The sequence below is a fragment of the Thermobia domestica genome, unplaced genomic scaffold (assembly GCF_964235325.1).
Source record: "Thermobia domestica unplaced genomic scaffold, izTheDome1.hap1.1 HAP1_SCAFFOLD_186, whole genome shotgun sequence".
In the NCBI taxonomy this organism is placed as follows: Eukaryota; Metazoa; Arthropoda; class Insecta; order Zygentoma; family Lepismatidae; genus Thermobia; species Thermobia domestica.
In genome coordinates, this window is record NW_027655916.1 from 243,792 (window position 1) to 261,272 (window position 17,481).

Genomic DNA, 17,481 nt, shown 5'->3' on the forward strand with positions numbered 1-17,481 from the left:
CATGTTTGACATCTTGTATTTTCTATTCCTGGTCAAGATATGCATTGCAAGATGGTTGACATTGCATTTCCTTCATAAGTTTCTCGATATCCTGTGATAAGTTCCACAAAGCACACCTAAGATTCACTTTCCACTTCCAGACGGTTGCGATACTTTGGTTGGAAGTAGTGTTGTAAAAAAACGGTTTTTTTTCTGTGAAGTTTTTTTTCAATAAAAAACATCGTTCTTTTTCATGTTTTTTTTCAAATGTCTGTTTTTTTTCTGGCAACTATTATTTATTGATTTATGTTGCAGATTATTGAAATAATCAACAGAACTTGAGTCGAAGCCCTCGTAATTTACAAATCGTTTGTTTCTTTGTACCTATACGAGCAAAATTGTGTGATTATTCCTTTCGGCCCCAGGTCATTTTTGGCGTATTCCTACATTTCCAGTTAGTGACTTATTGCTCAAAAACTATTCATTCGATTGATATGGCTAAGGCCTTGTTTTTTAGAAAATGGATGTGGCTATTTTTTGGTGTACGTTGCATTGCAGTGTTGAAAACAGGTGGGAAATTATTGAGGGAAATGTAGGAATGAAAATTTACAAAAAATTCCCTAACCGAATTTCAAATTTTTTTGTATCTAGCACCACTGCTGCTATATGGGTTCAAGTCACTCAAACAAATCTTTGGTGTGTTGACAAGGTACAGTGAAATCCTGAAGTCGCTGGCTTCCATTCAAAGAGGGAAAGAAAAAATTCTGTCATACACATGAAATTTTGACACGTTTTACGCCTCAGAAGCAAAAATCAAATATGCCGGAATACAGCTTCTCTAATTATCCTATTGAAACTTTTTATGGTGCGTTCTGTAGGGAAAAGAGGAAGCTTTCAGGTAGTGGTACGTTTGTTTCAATGTAGCCAGTAAGAGGGTAATAATAGAGGGGAAAAGGGAAATTTTCCGAATTTTTCACCTAATAGCAGGAATTAATTGTTTTGGCTGGAAACGCTGCCATCAGACAGACTAAACTATCTGAAAATAAACCGTAGTACTCCAAGAATATATCCTACAAGTATCATGGCGATATATAACAAAGTAAGCATGAAATTAAAAAAAAATCTCATTCTATCCAGAAATTCACCATTTTCTTATCATTTCCAGAACATAGTTTATTATAAACCTCAACTGTACTTCCCCTAATTATTCTAGTGAAACTTTTTATGGTGTGCTGTGTAGACTAAGGATGAGGCTGTTAGACACTGTACATTTGTTCGAATGTAGCCAACAAGAAGGAAATAATAGAAATAAAAAAGGGAATTTTTTCCCAAAATTTGCCCCTAAAATCTGGAATTAAAATTTTCTGTAGCTGGCAACACTACTAGCAGACACACACAAACTATCTTAAAATAAGCTTTGCTGTCCATCTAATATATCCTACAGTATTGTGACGATATCTAATAAAGTAAGCATGTCAATAAAAAATATCTCATTCTACCTTTAAAAAAATCACAGTTATCTTTCCAATTAGAGAACAAGGTCCACTGTAAACCTCAACTGTACTTCCCCTAATTATCCTATTGAAACTTTCTATAGTGCGTTGTGTAGAGCAAAGACGAGACTTCCAGATACGGGTACGTTTGTTCCGATATGGCCAACAAGTGGAAAATAATATAGACAAAACATATAATTTTTCCAAAATTTCCCCCTAAAATCTGGAATTAAAATTTTCTGTAGCTTGTAATACTGCTATCAGACAGACGCAAACTATCTTAAATTAAACTTTGGTACACCACTAATATATCCTACAAGTATTATGGCGATATTTAAGGAACAAAGCTTCTAATTGCCGAAAATATATTACGGTAAACAGAAAAGTAAGGAAAAACTAGAAAAATCAAGGATTAGAACCTAAATACGAATTTTACGTGCGCCCCCTAATTACCCCATTGTAACGATCTGTACTTTCGTTTGTTAAGTAAGGACAAATGTTCGATTGGCGTAAATTGACTTACACTCAGACATATAGGTGCGGATTTATAAACAAAAATTTCTAATTTTTTGCCCAAATATAGGAGAATTTTAATTTCCCTAATTGACAACACTGCGCGCAGGCCCGTCCAATTGATGTCAAGAGTTAGGTATCCATCTGAGGTATCTACCTGGCAAGTCTTAAGGATGTCTTTCTACAACGAAGGAAGCTACAGGGAAAAAGAGTAAAGGAAATTCGAAATTAGAAAATTCTCGAATTTTTTACTGGGGTGAAATTTGAGAAGGAAATTCGACACCAGAAGAAAAAGAAATTAATATGATAAACTATAGTCCAACCTTATTTGGCAAGAAAAATATCCCGATATCTTAATTAGTTCCACACAGGAGCGGATTAAACAAATGACACACCCGTGTGTGCCACTTTGGCCACCTGGGCCACCGAGTATACATTTGATTACATTTTTTTGACTACTAACTCGTGTTGTTGTAGCTATAGTCTCGACTAATAATAATATCGTTGTAAACAATAACTTTATAAGGAAAATTTTCTTTCATTTTTACATCTTAGTTCCAACAGTGTTGGTGAGAAATGCAGGGTGTTTCAAAATAAATTTTGGGGTTTTAACTCTTCGTAGTACTTATTACATTTTACGTACAATTGTAAGCAATGCATGAAGTAAAAGAGCACCTCAAACAGTCTTTGCTACAAGTGTTCAATGTGAGATTCATTCGTTGCACGGCACACATCCAGTCGATAGGCGAGAAAGGCCCATAACTTTCCGCCATATGGCACAAAACACATTCAATTTAGGGGAGTTTCGCTTCAAGTGTACCATCTCCTGAGGATTTGTTGACGGCCAGATGCAAACATTATGAGTGTTCACATTAGCTCTTAGGTGAAATGTCGATTTATCACTGAAGACGACACGATCCAGAATATCTTCATTGTTATGCAGGAATATTTCACTTGCGAAATTGGCACGTAAACCGTAGTCTGTAGGCTTTAGACCTGTAGCAACTGCAAACGATAAAGACGTAGTTGAAAGCGTCTCCTTAATATTCTTCACACAGACGGTTGCACTGTACATATTCAGTCTTTATTAAAACACAAAAAGCTTTCTGCTCTCTAGTCTACATTTTTGCTACTTGCTCTTTCTAACGGCAGACAGAAGAAACAATGCATGTACATGCGTGCGTACAAAACTGTTTGAGTTTCTCTTTCATTTGAAATAATATTTATAATTGTAAGTTAATTGTAATAGATACTACAAAGTTTCAAAACCCTAATATTAATTTTGAAACACCCTGCATTACTTCAAATTGAGTCATCCTATATTCATGTCTTGTATATACATATCATCAGGGCCGGTCCTAGTCAATTTGTCTCCTCGTGCAATGGCATAATTTGCAGCCTCCCCCTTTCTTCAGCATGCTACTCCAGCATGAACAGCAAAGGCGAGGGTAAGTGCAGTCGCACTCAGAAAGGCTTAATTACTTACTAAAAATGCAATTCCGTTGTGTCTGTTTTTTTCTTTAAATATTAATCTATTATGTTAGTGAAAGATAAAGCAAACACACCTGCAGAGGAAAGATGGTAATCCTTTTTATAGAATTCACTATCGAGCTTCAATCTCAATGTATCAGTTTGCAATTCCAGTGCAACTAGCTCTTATCTTTATTTCTTGATTTTTTCTTCTACATCTTCTAACATTTTTTTAAAAATTGTTTCTATCTTCAATGATAAGGAACTCGTTTTTGACAAAAACAAGACTAGTTTCATATCAAAACTGTGATAACTTACTAAATGGAACAGACATTCACTACTATTCGAGAATTGAATTCTTGCATTTGACAACAATCAAGCAATTTGTGCTCGGATTTATTCGACCATTTGCTTTAGCATTGTCCATGTGGCCTTAAACTAATGCAATCTAAACATAATTTATGAATGTAGTATTCAAATAGGTCAGCTTAATAAATGTAACTACCATCATCATGAAGTCTGTTTCCAACAAGAAATATTTAATTTAAATAATATACTTGTGACAGATTTTGCCGGACCACCCAAGCTTGCCGTTCCACGCAAATGCACGTGTTGCATATATGCAGTGGCGTATTTAGGGGGGGCCTTCCGGGCTTAAGCCTACCCCGAAATCTTACGTACTGTAGTAAAGTATATGAAATATCTTGCAGAATTTTTACATTTTAATCAAAGCCCCCCCGAAAGTTAGCAAAGCCCCTCCCGAAACAAAATCGTAAATACGCCACTGCATATATGGTAGAGCCGGCTCTGCATACCATATATATCTAGTCGACAAATTATTTATATATGGCATTTAGAAAAATACTATTAGGCAAATTAGTATTAGTTTTTACCTTTAGACAAGTTATTGGAATTTTATACTGTTTGTGACATTATTTTCGTACTTATTAAAGGCCTGCTTTCACAAAAAAACAAAATTTCATTTCTACTTTTATTTCTTAGTTGATATTGATGAAAACTGCTGAAACCCGAATTGTTAATAGCTATGGTATTCACGTAAATTGTAAAATATTTGTAGCGTATCAGTATCTAGCGTTTAATTTATGTTGCATTTTACGGTGATTACACCAACATAAAAATATTTCATACTTAAATAGACGTAAGATGCATTACAAATGACTATTTGAAAAAAAACGAAATTTAGAAAAAAAACGAGAGACAATGTTTTTTTTCTAAAAAAAACGTACATTTCTGAAAAAATACGAACCGTTTTTTTTCTATTTACAACACTAGTTGGAAGATAGCCGCTTCGAAGACACAAAAAAATTCCGTCGTGGCTAAATGTCTAGTTCTTTGAATGTTGATGAGGACGACCGATTCCAAATTAGAGCACCGTGGTGCAGTGGCATACATAGAAATGAAATGAAATGAAATCTTTGAGTTTTACGTCCCACGGTTATGCCGGTTAGGCTAAAGGAGACGGTGATGATGAGTAATGAATGAAATGGTGGAATGAAGAAAGTGGGAGGAAACGGGAGAACCCCGAGAAAACCCACGCACACGGTGTTTGTACACCACAAAGTTCACTTGGCGGGAGCAGGGTTTGAACCCGAGACCCCTAGCACCAAGTGACATACATAGAATTTATCAAGGGGCTCGAAACTCCCTTGACAGATTCTAATAACTTAATGTGGCAAATGTATGTTTTTCATATGAAAGGGGCATGTGTTAAAACTAGGAATCCCTACTGCATACGCTATTGCTGTAGTGTACATCTCGCATCAAGATTTTGATCCATATGTCATACGGCTCTGTTACGAAGAGTGACGGTAAACTGAAATAAAAGTCAAGCCGGGACTTCCACATTTTGAACGATGATGCAATCTATTTAACCACGGTTTGTATTTTCTACGTTTAATTAAACATCCCTTCTACTTTTTGCCGAAGCCTATTAATTCTGTAGTGCATAATGACTTTGTTTTTATAACTACAGAACCTGTTTAGTCAACAGAGCAGGCTTAAGCTCTTAACAAATTTAGCCTAATAAGAAATATATAACTTTTTTTTTTTTTTTTTTTTTTTTTTTTAAGGAGATAAACAGTAACCCGAGATTTGAGTTTTTTCCATATAATTGTGACTAATAGTACATATGCGACAGTATCACTACAATTCAGATGAAATGGTTGGATTCTTAAAATGATGCAGTTGATTTTCCGTTCAGCGGAGGAAGTAAGGTTCAAGTTCGCGGAAATTCGTTGAATGACCTAGTTTTAAAGTGAATCACTTTGTGCTTTGAAGCAAGATTCCGCTGGTTCAACAAACCAAGCAGATCTAATGGGGGGGAAATGCTACGAGTTTCAGGAATTTACTATGCTACGCCTAAATGTTTCTTGTCTAGTAAACAGGCTCTTTTTTTTTTTCTTGTCTGTCTTCCGTAAAGGCAGGCTGCTGACGTAACTAACCAGCTTCTTAGTTAAGATGTTAACGTTGCTCGTTTATTTAATGACAGTTAAGGTCTTATTTTTCCTTCTTGTAATTACTTTTAGTTGTTTTTAACGCTGTATTCGTAAAATATAAGTATCCCAGCGTAGCTGCTTCAGATTACCGTTTAAAGGGAAATATGGGTTTGTCTGAGGCTACTATTAATAATAATAATAATAATAATAATAATAATAATAATAATAATAATAATAATAATAATAATAATAATAATAATAATATAATGATTTTTCTGTCGGTACGAAGTACCGGCACCTTTTCTATCTTTCTGCCGACTAGAACTCATTGGTCTACTTCCTGTCCATAGAGAATTTTGTTGCTGTCACTGAAGTATATGAAAAATCTCATATATGCTGATAATTGCGACAAAATTCCCTTTATCCCTTAAAAAAAAAAGTAAAAAATTCCACAAAATAGGATTTTTCCCACGGGCTGGCGTCACTGACTGCATGAGTGACAAGAGACTCTACTGAAGAACAGTCAATTCGGCAATTCTGCTAAACATGAGTCATCATTATAGAGGTCTCTTACACCTGCACTCAAAAATAGTCTAACTTTGATCCATTGTTGATCTTGGAACACGAGAAAACAACCGAAACACTGAAAAGCGAAGGAATATTAAAAAAAAAAAAAAAAAAAAAAAGAGTTCCTTTTCCAACCTATGAAATAAACAACTAACAAAGTTTATACTAAAAAAATACCACTCCACAATTAAACAGTCTCCTACATGTTACGTTTCTTATTCACTTCAATGTGAGATATTGTGCGGAGTCTGATGACGTTTGAAGCTCCATTGCGCAACTCTGACATTATTTATAGTGACAGTATATATACACAGACCGTTTTAAACGTTATGAAATTTCCAAAAACTTTTCTTCGAGCACTTTTTCATACTTGTGCTCTGTTGAACGAGGTAACGAAAAGAATATGTCCTCTAATACAGATCACATCTTTTTTACTTTATCCTAAAATTATGCAAAAAAATGGTTACTTGTGAAAAAAAGTGATAACTTGTTCCATTACCTATCATATTAGAAGTATTTGGTCTAGGAATTAATTCGTGCGGGTGGACAAGAGATGGCGCAACGAACGGAGCGTCCCACAGTTCCGTGTATCCACACATGAGTTGCAAACCCCTGTCATCGCGTATCGTTCGTAGTATAGGGCAGTGGATTAAAGCGTCAACAACACCAGTTTGTAGTTAAGTGAGCATGGCGCAATTTGTGCCTGATAAAGTGTTTTTGCGGGGTGTCCTGCTGCATTACTTTAACATGCAGAAAAGTGCGACTGAAAGTCATCGTATTTTGGTGGAAGTGTATGGTGACCATGCTCTAGCTGAGCGAACGTGTCAGAAGTGGTTTGCACGGTTTAGAAGTGGTGATTTCGGCTTGGCAGACCAAGAGCGAGCTGGACAGCCAAAAAAATTTCAAGACGAAGAATTGACAGCATTGCTCGAGCAGGATTCGTGTCAAACGCAGGAACAACTTGCAGCAGCATTAGGCGTTGATCAAACAACAGTCTCCAAACGCTTGAAAGCCATGGGAATGATTCAAAAGATGTCACATTGGGTTCCACATGAATTGAAAGACAGAGACGGTGAAAGACGAAAAACCATTTGCGAATTGCTGCTTCAACGACAGAGCAGAAATGGGTTTTTGCATCGAATTATTACGGGTGATGAGAAGTGGATCCATTACGAGAACCCTAAACGAAAAAAGGCCTGGGTGATACCAGGTGAACCAGGTCCATCACAACCAAAACGAAATATTCACTGTGCAAAGGTTATGCTGTGCATATGGTGGGATATGAAAAGTGTGGTGTACTATGAGCTGCTGCAACCGGGTGAAACTATGAATGGAGAACGTTATCGACGACAATTAATGCGTTTGAAGCAAGCTCTGGCCAGAACACGACCAGAATGGGAGAACAGACATGATAAACTTATTGTTCAACATGATACCGCTCGCCCACATGTCGCAAAACCGGTCAAAACCTATTTAGAAAATGTCGGATGGGAAGTTTTACCCCACCCGCCGTATTCACCAGACGTTGCTCCTTCGGACTACTACTTGTTCGATTGCATGAACAACGATTTGATTGGACAGCGGTTTACTTCTTCAGAAGATATCGAAACATGGGTCTCTGACTGGATCGCTTCCAAGGATGAGGACTTCTTTCGCCACGGAATCAGTACATTGCCTGACAGATGGGCGAAAGTGGTGGCTAGCGATGGACAATATTTTTCTTAAGGTATTTATGTATTTTGTGTTTGTACTACAGCTTCAATGTGTGCGTACCAACCGCACGAATTAATTCCTAGACCAAATATAATAAAGAAAAAAGTGAGCCTTCAATGTTAATATTGGTTTAAAAGTTATACGGCATACGAGTGCATAAACTAAGTTATACGGCATAAACTAAGTGCACACGAGAAATTCAAGATGGCGGACTGTTTATTCAAAATGGCAAAAAACCCGCAGTTTGATTTTCAGATTTTTTACACTAATAAGACCGGTACTTAGAACATATTCCAATAGGTTTCACTTATATATATATATATATATATATATATATATATATATATATATATATATATATATAGGTTTGGTCATTTTTTGTCGTAATTGCCCTAGTCTGTAATGACTCCCAGTTTGAACAGGTAAAGTGTGAAGTGGTTAAATTGGTTGAGTTAAACATCCAGTTTCTGCACCGAAATTATACAAAACGGGATCTGCTGCAAAAAATGTGACCAAAACTACTAGAAGATTTAATATCCTTATCGCCGAGACCTGTACGTTAGGAAGGAGTAATGCGACATTGGGGCGTGAATAGTTCACATGAAGTTACAGTTACTGAGAGAATCGGCAGAACTGTCCATAACTAGAGCTGTGCGATATCCCGATATGGATATCGAAGATCGATATGGATAAAATTATAAAACTTAAAAGTCGATATATAGAAATATCAACATTTGATTGATATATCGATATCAAAAAATTAAAACTCAATCGATATACCGAAATTTTTAACATGAAAGTTTGAATATCGAAATATAGCACAGCTCTATCCATAGACATATTTGTAATTGAGTTTCAGTTACAATATACATGCAGTCTTTTATTTTTTTCGCGGATCATTCACGTCACATTTAAAAGCTATATTTTTTCACGTGTAAGTAGGAACTTTAAGCTTTAAATGAAATCTAAATTACTCTTTTAAAAAAAAGCATTTGTTAATTTAATTCACTTTTGTTTAAGAATACAAGCTTTTCCAAAGCGAGGTGAATGACGTTAAATAAGCTTTTGATTAAATATCTGTGTATGAAAAGAAAGTGATTAATTTTGAACTGCTAATTAGAAAATATGTCGTAGTACAAAGTTAGATTGCATGCTGTGTGTTTAATTTTCATTAACAGTTTCATGGCTGTTGCAGAAACAGAATCAAGTCACGCGAGTAAATATAAGATAACTGAATTTCAATCGTTTTGTTAAATGGATACCGAAAGAATTATTTCTGTATGGGTGAGTTTTTTTCTTTCCTCCATTCCCTTTTATGACATACTTTGATCCCAGAAGAAAGCTGCTTCGTCTCTCATTTAATTGAGTTAACCCATTTGGTGCCATAATTTTTCTACTGCATATTTTTGATTAAGTGCTACATATTTTCTCTTACATAGGACACATATAAAAAAGAAAAATAGGATTTTATTGTATGTACCGGGGTAAGCCCGGTACAGCCTGTCCTATATATAGGACATTGGCCTTTTGGTTTGACAATTCTAAAAAATAAACACAATTATATCTAATTTTTACTAAGTTTTATTAAACAATGTTTGCAAGATTACATACCCGTACAATGTGTCTTAGCACCTTTACACAGCACTGTTACACTAACGGTCGTAATTATCAAAGCACAGAACAGCACACAAGCCAACCTGGCATTCCTGACATGATGTGATCGGCTTTTTGTGGACATCCTTGATATCTTCTTTGCCTTCCTTTCACATTTCGTATTAGGGTATGGTTGCTAGCTTGCCGTGCTTCTGAACACATTATGTACATTCCCGGTGGCCCCGTCGATGCAGACTGTGAGAGCAATGCCATTGTAACACTTCTGTGAAATTCTAGAAGATCCAAATTACCTAAGTCTAAGATCTGATAAAGTTATCATCCAGCAAATAAAGCAGTTTCAACAACATTCGTAAATACGTTCCAATACCACTTCTCGCCCTTGATCTTGATTGGGTATAAGCTCATCAATTTGTCAAATAAATCTACGCCATTCTTGAATTTGTTATATGAAGCAATACATGAAGGCACTTTGATGTTTTCTTCACGCCCTTTGTTATTTCGTGTTACTGTTTCCACACAATCAACAGATTCAAAGAGTTACGATCAAACATTGTGTCCACAAATCATTTTTTCTTTTTTTGTTAGTTATTTTGACGTCATCAAAGGACATTTTCCGGTTCTAATTTCCCTTACTGTTCCAGTCATGAAAATGTTTCTTTGTCTCAGATTGGAAGCAAGATTGCATGACAAAAAGAAGTTGTCCATTCTGGGTTTTCCACAACGGACAGCAAAGATTCCACAACATAATCGGATAATCTGGTATCCCCTTGAGATCCAGGTTGGTAGAGAATTATGTGCAGTGGGTAACCATTGTGACTAACATCCATAATTAGTACCCAAATTTCACCGGTATACCTTTCATATACATTGAACTATTTCTACCATAATATCGTACCATTCTCTCATCTATAGATAGTTCATGGACAAATACCCCAAATTGTTGAATAGCACCATTTATTAGATTATACAAAAGTCTGACTTTGAAGTAACGTTCAGATTTGTCAATAACGTCGTTGTTGTTGAAGTGAATGAAGTTTTCTAATTGTCTGAATTTGTTGCGTGACATAGTTTGCACAATTACTGGAAAATTGCAGTTAGCTGATATCTCCCAATACATCGACTAACGTGGAACAAAATCGTAACTACTATACAACAAAATTCCTAAAAATTGCCTGATGTCATTTTCACATACGCAAAAGTCTGTATTATGTTGAGCAGCATATCGGTTTGTCTCAGTGACGGTGTGTGCAATAATCTTTTCAATTAAAAGTTCGAATATCTGAATTGGCGTTCGGTTTGTTAATTCTGTTTTCAAATTTTCCGTAAATAAATAGCAAATCCGTTTCAAAGTTATGTGTACATAGAGTTCCGTTTCTATATTACCCGGAAATTGAAATTCCATGAAACCAGCAGGCTAAATGGCCGATGTCCTATATATAGGACACTAAAGAAACAAGGTATTTTTATCACATTAATTTATTTTCTGAGTTTAAACAACTAATGTATCAAAAAGAATTATATTTTAAGAATATAAAACAAATGCTTACTTTCGATTTCTCGACCTTTTACATTTTCTGTATCGAAGAAAAGAGAAACGTTCATCAGCAATTCAAATTCCAGATACTTAACGATACCAGATTTCCCTCCAAAATGTACCAGTCTTCCATACACTACGAACAAAGAAAGCATGTACTTGTCTGAGCATGCACAGAACCGAACAACATTCGGATGATTAATCAGTGTTGCAAACCGACGTATTTTATCACTGTCCTATATATAGGACATTGGCGCCAAATGGGTTAATATGCTGGCAGATGTCTAGCAACAAGCATTTTGCTCTCAATTTCCTTCTATTTGTGTTTTTTGTCCATTTTCTTTTTTAGCGAAACAAAAGAACGAAAGGTGGTGGTGTGTTTGTTTCCTTCTTTCTTTCTTGCTTGCCTGCTGTCTTCGCCGGTTATTCGCCCCCGCATCGCATCGCGTCGCGCACATGCAGCTGTTTCCAGAGCGAATGGAGACCGTGACATTGGTACATCGCATGCATTTATCGATCCGATTCTACTACTAAACAGACATACCGCTCGCTGTTCTTTCTTGGAAAGTACCCAATAGATTCCGTTTTGGAACGGAATGTGTTGGTGTCGCTTCGACAATACCGCTCAGATAAATTTTCAATGACTTTCCCACCTGAAAGGTAACGAACGAATGCTTCAAATAGATAAGACAAAAGGTCTCGTTTCGAACATAAATAAACCAAAAAATAGGACAGACACAGAAGAATTTGCTTTTCTGTACTGTCAACACTGAATAACAGTCTCATGTTTGAAATAGAATCTAAACATTTGGAGAGTTCGATTTTCAGTTGGAGCACGTACTCCCTGTGGTTCTAAAGGAGGCTCGTAAAATGTATGCAGAGACGTGTGCAGAATTTTTATCAGCGTATTTTCTATGTGGAGTTCCAAATATGTATTTTTTTTAAATAAAAAAGTCAGTTGTATTGTCTTCCAAAAATACACTACTTAATATATGGTCTGTTACATTCCTATTCAGAATATTCTGTTTTTTCTCAGGAATTATTTATACATCTCATATGTATACGTATTATTAAAAAAAAAAAAAAGTTATGAAAATTTGCCACATAATGCCAAGAAAATATGATGATAAAGGTAGCAGCAGATTATAAATATTTTCGAAGCTAATATTGATCAAAGTTCGAAAAGTGTTTATTCTACTTGATATAACAAAGATCTATCAAATGATGCATAATAATAATGGGTCACATTTTCTACCTGAATCGTGAAACTGTCGAGAATGATTAACTCTGGTTAATCAAAGATGATTAGCAGATAATACCAAGAAAGGGCTCGAGAAACACTCTATAGTCTTAGCAAGGTTAGCTATCCATTCTATAAATACTATAAGTATGTAGAATATAAGTGTTGATCAAACATTAAAATCTGAACAAATGAGGATCTTGTAGAGAAATCATGAAATCGCAATTAGCAGATTGACGTCAGTGAAATTTAGCACCATCTAATGAGTAGCCACCATAATTTATATATGGGTGCCAATAGAACGTCAAAAATGATTTCACAAAATCTGTCAAACATTTTAGAATTTTTAAAAATATTGAGGTGCTAGTTGCATGGCGATAAGGGGCAAGAGACAGTTTTACATTAGCTCTTCAATATGCACCATAGCTTTAAAGTAAAATATGAGCTTCTATTACAAATGACTGCATTTTTCTAGTTCTTACTCTGTGAATAAAAATGTTCACATATTAAAATCGAATATGTGAAAAAATAATGCGAATATACCATAATATTCGAATGGTTTTGAAGCACTTCTCACATCTCCGTCAGCACATTTAAAGATAACTTGTTACCACAGGCTGACCTTCAATTGGTAATCTTTTTGAAATACGAGATTGTGCAACGAAAAACTTGAATTCTATAGAACAGTACGTAACATGTTGGTTCATAGTTTGCATTCACAAATCGTATTACACAGCAAGAACTTCTTGATTATGTGTATAATGTTTCAAATACGTCAATCTTAAAAATTTCTGTCGTCGTATACTACATTATCCTCTGTTTGCTGCAAAGGAACACGGTAGCTCAGTGGTAGAACGCTTACCTGTTGCGCGTTGGGTCCCTAGTTCGATCCCCGGCCAAGTGTGGTGGACAGCATCGTGTCCATGAGGTTTCTCGGGGTACTCATTTCCTCTCACTTTCTCATTTCACCAATTCTTCCATCGTCATTCACTTGTTTTAATCATTGTCTCCCATAGCCTAAGGGTGTAATCGTAGGACGTTAAACTAAAAAAAATTTTTTTTCTCTGTTTGCTGCATGATTCACAGTTCAGGACCATTAAGTGAATGTTAATTCTGAATCTCAGTTGAGTAATCTTATGTAGAAGTATATACAATGGACTTTTCACTACTTACAAATTTGGAATAGAAAGAATCCTTACTATCGAAATACAAATTTACGTCTTTTATGTGGCAACTAGCTGAACCTGCGTTCTCTACACAACGCATCATTCACATATGAGCATGAATCTTCTTCTCATTCCTCACAACATCTGTACATGCCCCTTTACAAACACAAGTGAAGGACGTCTTGATAACAATCGGCAAGGGGTACCATAAAGAGAAGATTCTTTTCGATTGTTTTTTTTTTTTCATATCTCGCACCGTTTACAAGATTTGAGACTACTTCCGGTGAGACTACTTCCTTTCTAATTAATGTATGATCAATGTTTTCTTTTTTCTGGCATGCAGTATGTAATAAGCAAATACATTAAATACACAATTAATTATAATGCCAGTAATGTATGGTGCTCGTTGGGTAAAACACTCCAAACAATAAAGATTTATCGTGGACTGAAAAAATGGTTATCCTTCGTTTATCATTTGCCCATGAAACAAACGCCTGAGAGAAATACAACCCATGTGTACAAATATGTGTTGGAATGTATAACTCGTAGGATATGATGCTTTTTAAAAATTTCAACACTTTAGTGTACCCCTAAAAAAAAGTAATATAGAAATAGCGGCCATGTTTATATATATATATATATATATATATATATATATATATATATATATATATATATTCAGTTAGAACTGGACAATCTACACAAAATTTGCAATTGACGGCATCTTTCTAGAGCGTATGATTCCCGAGAACTCACTATTGAAAGATAGGTCACAAACATATAAACGTTTCTAGCATTGTAATATATAGCTGATTTCTCTTCAGATGCACTGAGGAAGAGGTGAGAAGTGCCTCGAAACCGTTAGCAGGTTTTTTAAAAGATGTTTTTACGTAAATAAGAACTTTTAATTGCTCTCAATAGATATTTCGCATCGTATCAATTAGTGATTCTTACCCAATAGCTTATTTACTCTTTACATTATTTTTATGCCCTAGAAAGAGCCTCAACAACTATTATTATATTTTTTCTTCAGAAATTTTAGACGGTAAAATGTTTCAAGTGCGAGCAGGTGCACTCTTGTCGTCAATTGTTGTGGAAACAAAAAACTATTAAGAAGGACGAAAAAAAAAAAAAAAACAGATAACACACGGAAGTACAAACGATGTAAAAATGCAGTGTTTTGAACGCAAAGGATGAAGAATTTGACTGCCAGTGTTTGCACCCTAAATCTCAAAACCTGACCTGCGTAGTATTTAATGCAGTGTTTGTCCTTCAAAAATCTATAGTAACTTTATGTAAACACGACCTGATACAATCATTAAAATAATTGAAGTTAAATTATATACTTAATTTTTCTAAGGTCAACTATGTCATTTATAGGGAAGGGGACAAATGGTTAAAGAAAGTGAACGATCGTGTGTGTGTGTGTGTGTGTGTGTGTGTGTGTGTGTGTGTGTGAAAGAAGGGGTGAAGAAATGGAATGAGAAAATGGGAGGAAACAGAAGAACTTTGCGAAAACGCAGTGGTGTACTTCAAACTAGATTGATCCGCCGTTTTCCTCATTGTGAAATACATAGCTTATATAATATGAGAGTTACCTTGCCTTCGATATGAATTGAAAGTCAGGTTCAGAGTCAGTAACTGTTTTAGAGTTGTAAAATATCTTAAACAGGATACCATTATATATATCACGATAAAAATATTAGACACACAGTGATTTAGGCCTAAATAAATTAGATTCCATGTAAGTTTTTCTTGAACTTATCTTACTGTTTTGACTCTTTCTGCTATAAGTTGAGTTGATTTTGAGTTTAACGTTCCTTTTAGCAGCGAGGTTGTATGAGATGGGACCTACTGATTAACGTGGAAACCGAACCATATGAAATCGCGAAGGGAATCGAATCCGGGTCTCCCATGCCAAAGACGTGTACACTAACTGCTTAGACACGGAGGAGCTCTATTTCTAGTATAAGAACACACTGCATATCTCAACTAGACGTAATATCTGCTATATGACGCCAAACCTAATTAACCGTATAAAGCCGTTATTAAAACTTACAGCAGAAAAATAAAACGGACAGTAAACAGTTTAGAAAGATTTTGGTGTACTCTGCAAATGAAAACTCTTAGTATCCAGATGACAACAAAGCTATATCTTTAATCTTCTAAAAAACTTAGCTGTTTCTAAGAAAAACCTTGCGAAGAGTTACGACACCACCCTAATTTTATTCTTGACTTTCGTTAATGGTATTTATTAAGCTTAACTTTCTTTTTTATTTATTTATTTATTTATTTATTTATTTCATAAAGCATAAATCTGATTTAAGTCTTGAGATCTTGTTAATTGTTTAACAGCTACGTAACCTGTTTCGTGAAATGTACACTACGCTAAGAATCCATAATGAATCCGTATCTTATTTTGTTGAAAATAACTTTGCTCGCATCTTAATTTATTGTCCATTATTTAATAGATTAAGTGCTAAGGATAAATTGTGCTTTATGATGAGGTTTCGAACTGGTATTTAAAAAAAAATAATAATTTCTTTCTTCGGTGTTCTAAATGAAATTGAAAATTGTTGCAGCAACCAGTTCAGTTTAAGTTTGAGACCCATTTATGAAGATTTCGTGGCTACGTTGAGTAAGTATACAATGTGTATCACGACTAAGGTGAAGCCCAAAACTGTGTATCTTGACTTCTGACAAAGAATACTTGAAACCTATTGTTGGATTTCATGGTGACGCCTCGTAAGGAAAATTATAGTGGTAAATATTAGTTTTATTGCTGCAAACAAAAGGAAGAAAATTTACCTAATGTTATAATTCTTGTGTATAACAATTAGCACCGTTTTATTTCTAAAAATAAAGGTGTCTGTATAATAATAATAATAATAATAATAATAATAATAATAATAATAATAATAATAATAATAATACGTAATAATAATGTCTAGTAGCATAACACTGCAATCTTGTAACTAAAAATTCTTACGTATATAAAGATGCTTTAAAAATGTCTGATTCTTATGTAATGATACTCAATTTCTTAGTGATTTGTTTCTCACTTTTTTCTCTTTCTGTAAACGGCAAAAGTAAGCTGCTATTCTTTGTTTTCAAAAGGCATCAAGAGTTTCACAAATACTGAATTTCAACAACAACAACAACACATATATTATTTTACATTATGTTCTTCAGAGTGCTAGTCATGCTATTAAAATGTTCTAAAAACCTCTACTAAATTAATGGATAAACTTTGCGAAAAAATCTAAGGGATGTTTTCACTTAATTCTCATCATAATAATGAATAGAAACAATTAATTGGATACATTAAAATGGGAACTGAGTAAAAGGCTTTTCTATGGAGAAAGTACAGAGGTAAAGTCCGAACAGAAGTTTTGTACTGACTTGCAGTTCAGTTCAGTTCAGTCAGTGGCGTAGCACACTTTTGCGGGCCCCCCCGCAAAGTATAGAGAAGGGGCCCCACTTGTAAAGCCGACACAAGTAAGGTGGAAGTTCTACTTCTTTAAAACTTTATTCATGGCAAGACTTCGGGGCCCCTATACATCGGGGCCCCCCCGCACTGCGGGGGTTGCGGGGGCAGCTGCTACGCCACTGAGTTCAGTTAAGAAGAGGAAGTATTTTGTTCTAATTAAAAAGTTGACGGTACGCCATACCGTTGCATACCATCAGAAAAAAAACACTGACAATTAGGATATTAGTTTTCTTTCCTTAGGTTGTA

The 17,481-nt window shown here is 35.1% G+C and overlaps 1 protein-coding gene across 3 annotated transcripts in view; it reads left to right on the forward strand.

Moving 5' to 3' along the window:
* Positions 1-17,481, forward strand: part of LOC145676512 (SLIT-ROBO Rho GTPase-activating protein 1-like) — a 251,693-nt gene that overhangs the window by 169,217 nt on the left and 64,995 nt on the right. The window lies entirely within an intron of this gene.